Raw genomic sequence first — 12089 nt, forward strand, 5'->3', positions numbered from 1 at the left:
GCTGATTGGGGCGGGGAGCCTGACAGCAGCAGGGCTAATCAGGGCGGTGCTGGGGACACGCCCCCAGTCTAGCTGCACAGACAGTTACTAGGGAAGCCAGCCTGGTAGTCAGGACACTAGAAGCACCAGCTGCCTCCCTAGCAACCCGGCGGCGACCAGTCTTACAGCGGCCCGGGGAGATCACAAGAACCGGGGTACCTCTGCGCCGCGCTCCTGTACCCCGGGTGGCCGGACCGGTGGTGCGGGCACGGCGGCCCCGAGAGTTGCCGGTTCTGACATGATGAAGAAGAAAAACAACCGTTTCTTAATATCGTGGGAGCAAATCGCAAGCCTGTTCCAACATGGATTACCAAGAAGTCTGCGGTCCGGCCCTTAAGCACTGACTGACAAGTATTTGTGCCGTAATTTTGACTACTTTCATATATTTGGAGGTATTTTTGTTGGCACAGCACAAATGTGTAGCTTGTCAGGACAAATGCCATTGTCAATACTGAATGTTTTAAAGTATAGGGTTTTTTACTAATATTAATGCTGTACTTGTGTAATTGGAAATCTTGCACATAAGCGCCATTTCTCATAATATACATCGGTTTTGAGCTCCATCTTAAAGTTGGAATTTAAAGCTAAACTTTGTCCTAACATTACTATGAGCAGACGTAACACATTGGGAAGGTGTCTTGCTGTATAGCTGACACTTTATTTGTTGCCGTATCCCTATGGGCCACCCTATTACAGGGGGCTGGGAGAATGCGCTTACTCTTGTGTCATTTAAAGCATTATTTAAAGAGCAACTTTAAGAATATTCTGGCTAGACTGCATTATGTTTTACATTGGCTAACAGGAAATAAAAACAAAAACACATTGTCCTTAATCTTAATACTAGGTCACTATAATTGCCTCGTTTTATCTTATTAACCGTCTACTTCCAGTTTTCATATCAAAAGCACAACTCCAACGCAAAAAGAACGCAAGGGAACAAGTAAATAAATGACTTCAATACAAGGTGTTTTCCTTTTGGTATTTTCTTGGTTTTAGTCATTTGCTGCCTGGGAACTGAATGTTTCCAAATCAGTGTGTGTTCTTTGCCGTAGGTGTTTCAGTTATTACAGAGGAGAATGTCACAATGCCATGTCACGCTGTACAAGCATATTTAAGTGAAGGGATTGGGAAATAAATGAACTAAATAAAAAAAAACAATGTTAAATTTAGCAAACTCTCAACTTTTGATATAAGTGTAGCTGCAATAGAATAATTGAAAGGATTTCAATGATCTATTAGAAAATAATGCTCAAAGGGCTAAAATACTGGACCTAGTGCAAAAAAGTTTCATGAAAAGTCCACTGTTTTTTCTAAGGGTGCGTTTACATATTCCCACTGTGTCGTACGTTTCCTCAGACATTATTACTTCTAGTTTGTCTACTTTATTCGTGAGACTTCTAGCATTAAGCCCCATTTACACGGGACGACTGTTGGGCAAACGATGTCCGATACTCGTCCTCGCATGTACTAGCTCACATGCTTTTGCACAGGAGCGAATATCGTTGGCTTGTAGCGGGGCGGCTACTGGAGATTTTACTCATTGCTCTTCCCCGCCCCTGCGAGCCAACGATATTCGCTCCTGTGCACCAGCATGGGAGCAAGTAAATGCGAGGACGAGTATCGGACATCGTTTGCCTGCTAGTCATCCCTTGTAAATGGGGCTTATGTCACCATACAGTTTAGAAGGTTTTGGTTATTCTAGGGCAGAGTGGGCTCCTTATGGAAACATGAGAGCTTCAGTTCCTCATTTACATATTTGTCATTTCGGGGAAAGTAGGAGAACATAGCAGAAGCTGGGGGAAGATAGCAGCACCGCCACTACAAACAACAACAGTAACTTGAGGACCCAGTGTGGTCCTTGATATAAATCTAAACTCAGTCATATGTGAGTAAAAATTGCTAGCATGCTAATCAGTGGAATCTGTCATCAGGGTGCAGAGGTCAGGTGAATTCCACACCTGGTTCATTTTTATAAATGTCAGATGATCCACATCATCTGTGGACAGGCGGATGCATCTGTAAGTTATCATTTTTCTTCTTTTTGAGGGTCCCCTGTCCTCCTTGGGACCTTAATCTTCACTACAGGAGGGTGGGGATGCATTTACCACTTGCCTGCTAGCTGTGCAATCACTACTAACTGGTAGTCAATGGCAGCACAGTGATACCTTGCTGCAGGTATTTGTAGGAGTGAGTGGTGGATGGAAGGGCATGCTTCAGGGTCAAGAGAAAAGTTGCAATCGTTCTGTGCCCTTTTCTTCCTGCCCCCTCTATGCTGCCCTGGCATCTCTGTTTGTTGATAGATGCAGAGTAGTGGTTATACTACTATTACATACCAATCAGAGCTGTGTGGGCACTATGACTTTACCCAGCCAGGCCGTCCGCAGAGGAAGCTTGTAGAGTTACTAGGTTGTGTAAGTATTGTATGTGCGAAGGTATGTGTGTAAATATGCCTGTGTATGCCCGTATGTATGTATATGACACATGTGTATATATGTTTGCATGTAAAGATGCCCTATGTGAGTATGTGAGTATGTGTGTGTATGTGTATATATATATATATATATATATATATATATATATATCAAGGCGAGAGTGGATGAGGGCAACAGTGAGTGCTTTAAGCATGCCCACAGTGAGAAATCAGGATTGGCAAGTAAAGGGAAAGTTGGATGCATACTGGCCCTTTAAGAGTTGGGCTTAGCCCCTGCGCACGCCCTTCCAGTGACAGAGAGAGATGGCATATGACAAAGGATTAGTTGTCTGGTGCAACACAAAAAGGAAGAACCACCAGCGGGAGGAGAAAAGGGTAGTTGACAATCACTATCAGTGGCTACAAGTTAGTAGCTAAAATATGTTTTGCTTTAAATTTAAGTCTACTTTTGGCATTCTGTAACAGAAAAATAGAACCCCTGCCAGTTCTAAGTATTTATTAGAGAGTTTATCCCAAAATCGACATTTATAACTTCTTCAGAGAATAGTTGACAAATATCTAATTGCTGGTTGCTCCACCACTGGGACCCCACCGATCACTAGAATGGGGGTCCCAAGTCTCTCTTTCTATTGTACAGTGCAGAAGAGTTTAAATGGAGCAGGGGTCAAGCATGCATAATTTGTATCAGTCCCTAAGCTTTGAAAGGAGTGGCAGTGTGCACGCTTGTCTGCCTCTTCATTCCAATTCCTCTTCACTGCAATAATGCAGTGAAGAGAAATGGCGGGCTTAGGATTCCCATTCTTGTGATCTGTGGGAGTCCCATCAATGTGGACCCCAGCGATCGGACAATTATCAACTATCCTGTGGATAGGTCTGTCTATCTATCGCTCTCTCTGTCTCTCTATCGCTCTGTCTGTCTCTCTATCGCTGTCTTTGTCTATCTCTCTATAGCTCTCTCTGTCTGAGAAATGGCGGGCTTAGGACTCCCATTCTAGTAATCTGTGGGAGTCCCATCAATGTGGACCCCAGCGATCAGACAATTATCAACTATACTGTGGATAGGTCTGTCTGTCTCTCTATCGCTCTGTCTGTCTCTCTATCGCTCTGTCTGTCTTTCTATTGCTCTCTGTCTGTCTCTCTATCGCTGTCTTTGCCTATCTCTCTATCGCTCTCTCTCTGTCTGAGAAATGGCGGGCTTAGGACTCCCATTCTAGTGATCTGTGGGAGTCCCATCAATGTGGACCCCAGCGATTAGACAATTATCAATTATCCTGTTGATAGGTCTGTCTCTCTATTGCTCTGTCTGTCTCTCTATTGCTCTCTCTATCTGTCTCTCTATCACTCTCTCTATCGCTCTCTTTGTCTATCTCTATCACTCTCTTTATTTCTGTATCACTCTCTCTTTCTGTCTCTCTATCACTCTCTGTCTGTTTCTCTCTGTCTCTCTATCACTATCTCTCTTTATTGCTCTCTTTCTTCTATAGAGAGAGTCCAAGAGAGAGACAGAAGAGCTCCCTTGCAGACAACAGAGATCCCGGACCTCTGGCTAGGAAGTGTCCATGTGACTGGCGTGCAGGGCCGTGGAGCAGCGAGTCATGGAGCCCATGCAGCAGCCCCATCCCCCCAGTGCTCTGCTTCCTGCTGTCCATGAAGAGTCACAGCTGCGAAGTGACCGGCAGGGGAGGGACAGCAGCACAGCGGGTGCGTGGAGGGGGCATTACTGTAGATATTATATGGGCACCCTGGTTGTTGGGCAGTCTATAATACAGCTTAGCAGTGTATGCTGCGTTGCTTAACAATGCTGCACTCATTCTAGCGCATGCCTGAAGCACAGCAGCGCCGCCCATAGACTTAACATTGTAACTTTCAACCAGCCTGACAGATCCCTGAATGTATTAAACTCACATTTGATGATTTTACGGCACCGGTGAGCATGTGAGTCATCTAATGACACCAACATCATACACCAAAGTTACAGCAAAGCGGTCAAAGTGTGGTGCAAGAAAAAGCATGTAGGCTTATTTATATTACATATCCCATTATTTATCCCACATGGTGAACACCATCAGGAAAAAATATACGTATGCAATGCTAAAATTGTGCTTTTTAGACACAAAAGGAGGTGTTAAGGGAGGGGGGAAGGGTTGGGGGTCCAGAGGTGCAATAGTCCTTTTTTACCACAACTGTTTTACCTTTCCGTTATTTTCCTAGTGGACCTCTTCTCTATCCTGTCGGGTGTCTTTGTTACTTTTATTCTGGTATTAATCCTTTCTTCCTGCTCTCTATCCAAGGCTGCCAGATTTCTTTATATCTGCCCAATCTATTTTGTTTTATTGCGTATAAGTTTTCTAATGTGTTGTGTTCTTCTAGTAATTTTGTGAGATTTTGTATTGTTGGAGTCTTAGTGGTTCTCCAGTTTTTGACTATCAGGTATTTCACACATAATAGCATATGGGTTATGAATTTTCTACTCTGAGGTGGATATTTTTCAACCTCCAGTAACAGAATCGCTGTTTGGGGTGTTAATTTGATTCTAGTTCCCCAGATTTTTTGAGTGATTGTAGGGATCGCATTCCATAATGGCCTAAGGTATGGGCAGTCCCACAATATGTGCCGCAGCGATCCTTTTCCTTCGCAGCCTCTCCAGCATTTTTCCGAGGTACCAGGAAACATCTGGGCCAGCTTTAAAGGGGAGTAGTACCACCTTGTTATTGTTTTTTGGTGTACCTCCAATAATTTGGCGCTTAGGGTACATTTGTATGCCCAGTTGCAAGTTTTTTCCCAGTAATCTAATTGATATGAAATTTTTAAATCTTTTTCCCAATTGAGTAAATTTATTTTCTTTTGTTTGTTTGGGTCTCCTTTTGCTTCTCCATTATGAATCTCATATCATTGTTTTAGCTTGTTTTGTGGCAGGTTTTGAGCATAGAGCAGGTTGTACAGACTTAGGGGTAGTGTAAGTGAGAGGTTTTTGTTTTCTGATAGGTAGCTTTTTATTTGTGTATATTGAAATAGGTCTCTCTGAGTGAGTTGTGTTATCTCGCATAGTTCGTCAAAGGGCATAATTTTGTTATCTCTCAGGATATTTGATATTAGTTTTATTCCCTTTTGTCTCCAGCTCCTCAGCGAGATATTGGGTATCACTACTTCTAGAACCTCTATCGGTAGTGGTATTCGTCTTCTTGGTATGTGTAGTTTAGTGATCTCAAGTGAGATTCGCCATATTTCTATTGATGATTTGATGGATGGATGTTCGGGGATTTTCATGTTGGGGTCTATTGCTGCTGCGAGAAGCATTGTGCTGAGGTTTCCCCCCCCCCCCCCTCCCCCCCAGAAACCTTTCTATCTCTGGCCAGCTGATGTTTGGTGGCGTGCACCAAGCTCTCAACTGCTGTGTTGTTGTGGCTCTATAGTATGCTGTGAGGCTGGGGACTCCCATCCCACCTTTTCCTCTAGAAGTGTAAAGAATTGATGCCGCTATCCTTGGCCTCTTTTTTTTCCAGATGAATGTGAGCATTTGTTTCTGTAGGGTTCTTAGCAGACCCTGGGGTATGGGTATTGTCATAGTTCTGAAAATATAGAGGATTTTTGGTAAGACCAACATCTTGTAGAGCACGACTCTTCCCAACCACGTGGGTTCTACTTTTTCATACTTATCTAGTTCCTTTTGAAGAGAGATGATCAGTGGGCCCAAATTAATTGTTGGCATTTTGCTTATCGGGGTTGCGAGTTTAAGCCCCAAGTATGGGATCTCCTCAGTATCCCAAGAGTATGGGAATTCTTTTTGTATTGTTTGTTTTGTGCTGTTGTTTATATTTATTCCCAGTATTTGGGATTTATGTGAGTTAATTTTATAATATAAGACCCTGCCAAATTCTTTGATGTTTTTTGTGATAGCTCTAAGGGAGGTAAGTGGGTGAGTCATGATTAGTGCCACATCGTCGGCGAAGAGACCGATTTTATGTTGGCGTAGCGGGAGAGGGATGCCTCTTATTTCTGGGTCCATTCTTATCCTTTCAGCAAATGGCTCTATTGTTAGGACAAACAGCAATGGGGAAAGGGGACACCCCTGTCGTGTGCCGTTGGTGATAGTGAAGCTATTAGATAGGGTACCGTTTGCCAGCACTTTCGCTGTTGGCGTTGAGTACAGCGCCTGGATAGCTCTGAGTATGTTCCCTTGAAATCCAAATTTTTCAAGCGTAGCAAACGCGTAGCCCCAGTGTATCCTATCGAACGCCTTCTCCGCATCCAAGGTTAGGAGCAGAGAAGGCGTTCGCATCCCCTCCACCGCCGCTAGGAGGTCCATAATCCTCCTCGTGCCATCTGAAGCCTGTCGGCCCAGAGTAAAGCCGACTTGGTCGCTATGCACCAGGTTAGGTATGAATATCATTATTCTCTGGGCAAGTATTTTCGCATATATTTTAGTGTCGCTATTGAGTAGTGATATCGGCCTGTAGTTGGCTGGGAGGGAGTGGTCCTTATCCGGTTTTGGAATTGTGACCACCGTCGCCTGTAGCATTTCTGTAGGTAGTTTTCCCCCCTCCATAGTTGTGTTGAATGTCCTAGCCAGATATGTAGATAACTCCTTTCCAAAGTGTTGGTAGTACTCGTTAGAATATCCGTCGGGTCCTGGAGCTTTTTCTTTTTTTAATGTTTTAATTGTTTGAAGTATTTCCTGGGTGGAGATTGGGGTGTTAAAGGAGATGTCTCGAGGAAGCAGTGAATTTTTTTTTTTGCCCAGTCCCCCTAATTAAACATACATTACTAATTACCCCTGTAAATTACTTTCCTAGCTGGTTTCTACTTACCGTTCCAGCGTTTCAGCAACTTATAAAACTTTTTCCCAAGATGGCCGCCGGCTCTTTTCCCGTCGCTTGCTGTAGCCCGACGTGCGCGCTCCCGAGATGCTACCAGCTGTGTCTCCCTGACAACAGGACGCCCCGCAGCCGCCGACCGGACCCCTGGAGTGAACACGGCCGACCAGTCACCCACCGCCAGGCAGAAGGTAACCGGCGCAGCCCCCCCCCCCCCATCACAGCGGCAGCCCCCCCGGCCCAGCGCTAGTTCCCCCATCACAGCGGCAGCCCCCCCCCCCGGCCCAGCGACAGCCCCCCCCGGCCCAGCGCTAGTTCCCCCGGCGCAGCGACAGCCCCCCCCCATCACAGCGGCAGCCCCCCCGGCCTAGCGCTAGTTCCGCCATCACAGCAGCAGCCCCCCCGGCGCAACGACAGCCCCCCCATCACAGCGGCAGCCCCCCCGGCCTAGCGCTAGTTCCCCCATCACAGCGGCAGCCCCCCCGGCGCAGCGACAGCCCCCCCCCCCCCCGGCCTAGCGCTAGTTCCCCCATCACAGCGGCATCCCCCCCGGCGCAGCGACAGCCCCCCCGGCCTAGCGCTAGTTCCCCCATCACAGCAGCAGCCCCCCCCCCATCACAGCGGCAGCCCCCCCGGCCTAGCGCTAGTTCCCCCATCACAGCGGCAGCCCCCCCCCCCCCGGCCCAGCGCTAGTTCCCCCGGCGCAGCGACAGCCCCCCCCCCCGGCGCAGCCCGGCGCAGCGACAGCCCCCCCCCCGGCCCATCACTTACCAGGACAGCTGGACGGCGGGACAGCTGGGCGGCTTCTCCGGACAGCTCGGCAGCTCTGCACCTTCCTCTAACAGAGGAAGGTACAGAATGGCCGCTCCAGCGCGCTCCCGAGCAGTGACAGCTCGTCTGCGCATGCGCAGAAGAGCTGTAGCGGGGAGCACACTGAAGCGGCTCGTGCTGAATGGAGAAGACCGGACTGCGCAAGCGCGTCTAAAAAAGCAAGCTGCCGGCGAATTTAGACGGAACCATGGAGACGAGGACGCTAGCAACGGAGCAGGTAAGTGGAATAACTTCTGTATGGCTCATATTTAATGCACGATGTATATTACAAAGTGCATTAATATGGCCATACGGAAGTGTATAACCCCACTTTGTTTCGCGAGACCACCCCTTTAAGTATTTCTAGTTCTTCTGTTTTGAGTGTTGGGAGGGAGATATCCTTTAAGTAGTTTTGTATGTCGTCTATGTTTGGTTGAGTGGTGTTGCTATTCTCTTTTAGGTTGTAAAGCTTTGCATAAAACTTCGAGAATTCCTCTGCTATTCCTTGTGGGCTGCTAGTTTTTTGTTTTGTGTCTGGGTTTATGAGGAATGGGATTCTGGCTTTTATACGTTTTTGTTTGACTTTGCGGGCCATGTATTTGCTAAGCCTGTTGTTGTCTGTATAGTAAGTGGTCTGATATGTTCTGATGTGTTTTTCGTGGTCTAGCATTAAGTGGTCCCTAATTTCCTGTCTAGTTCTCAGCAGTTTACGGTGGGTTTCTTCCGTTGGGTTTTGCTGGATAGAGCGCTCTAGTTCTTTTAATTGGGTAAGCAGGTCATTTAATTTTTTCCTTTTTTCTTTTTTGTGTCGGGAGCCCTGCTGAATCATCAGCCCCCTTATAACAGTTTTATGGGCGGTCCATAAAGTGTGTGAAGTCACCTCCGGAGTATCATTAATAGCAAAGTATTCATTAATTGCATTTCTTATTTGGGTATTGTAAGGGTCAACTTTCATCAGGTAGCTGTTATTCCGCCAAATTTTTTGGAGATGTTCGTCTTTAGATAGTCTCAGATTTAGGAACACTGGCGCATGATCCGACCATGACGTTATGCCGATCGTAGCTGACCTTGCTCTTGGGAGGATGAAAAAGTCCGCAAAGAACATATCAATTCTAGTAAAAATCTTATGTCTCGTGGAATAGAAAGAGTACTCTCTCGAGTTTGTGTTGAGACATCTGAAAACATCGTAAAGTTCTTGTCTTAGCATCCATGGGGATAGCGTAGGAGCGTTTAGTCTTGCTCTGCTATTTGTATCTAGTGTTTTGTCGATAATTATACTAAAGTCGCCACATAATAAAAGCTGACCCTTTTGACATTTTTTTACCTTTCGCATAACTTTATTTTAAAAAATTATTTAGGAGGAGTTCGGCGCATAGATGTTAACCAGCGTCATTAGACATCCCTTTATGTCGCATATTAATATTATAAATCTCCCTTTTTCGTCTATCACAGATTTATGCAGTTTGAATTCTAACGAGTCCCCTATCGCTATGAGGACTCCTGCTTTCTTTTTTTCTATGTTAGACATGAATATTTCTGGATATTTGGGGTGCATAAATTTAGGATGTTTCCCTTTTACAAAATGAGTCTCCTGGAGGCACAGGATGTCTGCTCAAGCTGCTAAAGCATCCTTCCACAGCGAGGCTCTCTTGTAAGGGGAATTAAGTCCCTTGACGTTAAGGGACATCAGTTTTGTGTCCATTGTGTAGTTTTTTTACCTCGCTTCAGTAGGGTATGTGAATTTCTCTTCTTTCTTTTCTTGTGGTTGGATATGAGAAGGGTTTCTTTTCTTGGTACCTCTTTTCCTGTCTGTTGTTGCAGTGGTTGAAGCAGATTCTGTCTTGATGCATTCCTCTGTTCAGGGGTGTGGTAGAGAGGGGAGGGGGGGAACCCTAAACAGGGGGGAAAAAACTGGTAAAAGTTAGAACATCGGCAATCCCTCCTGGACACCATGTTGTCCGCGTGGGGGTGCCGGTTTTTTCTTGCGGGGGTGAACAGTCCGGCCAATTTGAGGACTCGGCTCTCGTCCGCTGTCTAGAAAAGAGACTCTGGATTACTGAAAACATTTTTAACCATAGTTCTTGAGAGTCATCCCAGCTCCTGTTACTGGGAAGAAAAGTGGCTTGTGTCGTGGTCAACGATTGGGTACTCTTTCCCATTCTGCATTCAGGTGCGCTGGTGTATTTATATTCTGAGACATAATGCCCCATTTGTTCAGTAGTTGCTGCCCTTCCTCTGGGTTTTGTAGGATGGAGGTTTTTCCGTCTTTAGATATAATAAGTTTGGGCGGGAAGCCCCATTTGTATGGGATCTTGTTTTCTCGTAGTGTTTGAGTGATACTTCTGAACTTTCTCCTGTTTTGCAGGGTGGCTTGAGAGAGATCTGTGAACACTTTTATTTGTTCGTATGGTGCGGGCAAATTTACGTTTTTTCTTAAAGTATAGAGTAAGGCCTCTTTTACGTGGAAGAAGTGAATTCTGATGATTGTGTCCCTGGGCAGGTGGTCTGGGATCGCTTTCGGGCGGGGAAGTCTGTGTGCCCTGTCTATAATTCTTTCTTCCTCTGAGGTGTTTGGTAATATGTCTTTCATTAATCTCTGGACATATTCTTTCAGTTCAGATTGTGGAACCGTTTCTGCTATTCCTCGTATTTTCAAATTATTTCGCCGGTTCCTATCCTCGATGTCTGCTACCTTACTTCTCAAAGCCTCTATTTCCTCTTCTACGCTGTAGTGCGCGTCGATGAGGTCATTGTGGGAAGAGGTGAACTCAGCGAATTTATTTTCTATGTGATCTACTCTTGCCCCCAGGTCAGCTATCGAGGAGTTGAGGGCTGATTTAACAGATAGTAAGTCCTTTTGCAGGGACCCCCTCAGGGCTACTATCATCTGCTTGATGAATATTTCGGATGCTGCTTGTTCAGTGCAGCTCATGCTCAGAATAGGGTCTTCACTGTCTCCAGAGTCTGAGACATTTTCAATGTGTTGTATGGGTTGGGGCTCAAGTTCTAAATTATGCAGGGTGCTATAACCGTCTGGCTCTGCTGCATCCTGCAGTTTATGCTTCTGGGGCGCGTGGTGCCTCTTCCCTGCATGTGCCTCAGGCGCCATCTTAGCTTGCCCTGCCCGCCCTTCTGCAGCCTTTTTGGAGGGGTCTGATGGTGAGGGGTTGCTGGGGGATCCCCTACCTTTTCCACTTTGCAGCTCGGTACCTCTGGTCGCCGCTCCGGCGGGGGTCCGCTGCTCCCGTTTGTCAGCTTCTCCCTTATCTCCTGCCGTGTCGCTTGTACGAGCGGTAAAGAAGGAGGTGAGCCGCTGCGGCCCCGTTTTCGTCTTCCTCCGCATTGCCATGACTGTCTGGGAGGCTTCTCTTAACTTTATCTCCTCGTCTCTTCTCTTTTGGTTGCTTGTAGTCGCTTGATAAAGCCGGGTTCCCTGGAGATCAGAGAGGTGCGACTACTCCGGTCTCCATCCAGGCCACGCCCCCAATTATATGGTATTTTTAACGGTACCATTGATAACTTCAATTCGTTGCCTTCACACTTTCGATTGCGATATCGCTGCATTTTTTTAACGCAAATGTCAATAGGACTTTCTAATGTAAAAAACGCATCACACAAAAATCGCAAGTTTGTGCTTTGCAATTTTTGTGCAATGGAAGAGCTAAGCAGATTAATATACACTATATAGACAAAAGTATTCGGACACTGCATGTTTTTCATAAAAAGTGCTTTATTCTTCTATTTAGTGTCGGCCCTCCTTTTGCTTGTATTACAGCAGCAAGATGTCAAGGCATATTTTCCACAAGTTCTCTGTAAGTCTGGGCAGGAAGAGCTCGCCATTCCTCATGCAAGGCTGTGAGAAGAGATTGTTGTGAGGATGGGCGTGGGTGGCGGTGTCCTACCCTTCGCTCCAGTTCGTCCCACAAGCGCTCGATCAGATGAATGAATAGTTATTACAAAATTAGCAAACTCGGCAAACTCAGTATTTGCATATT

The sequence above is a fragment of the Eleutherodactylus coqui genome, chromosome 9 (assembly GCF_035609145.1).
Source record: "Eleutherodactylus coqui strain aEleCoq1 chromosome 9, aEleCoq1.hap1, whole genome shotgun sequence".
NCBI classification, from domain to species: Eukaryota; Metazoa; Chordata; class Amphibia; order Anura; family Eleutherodactylidae; genus Eleutherodactylus; species Eleutherodactylus coqui.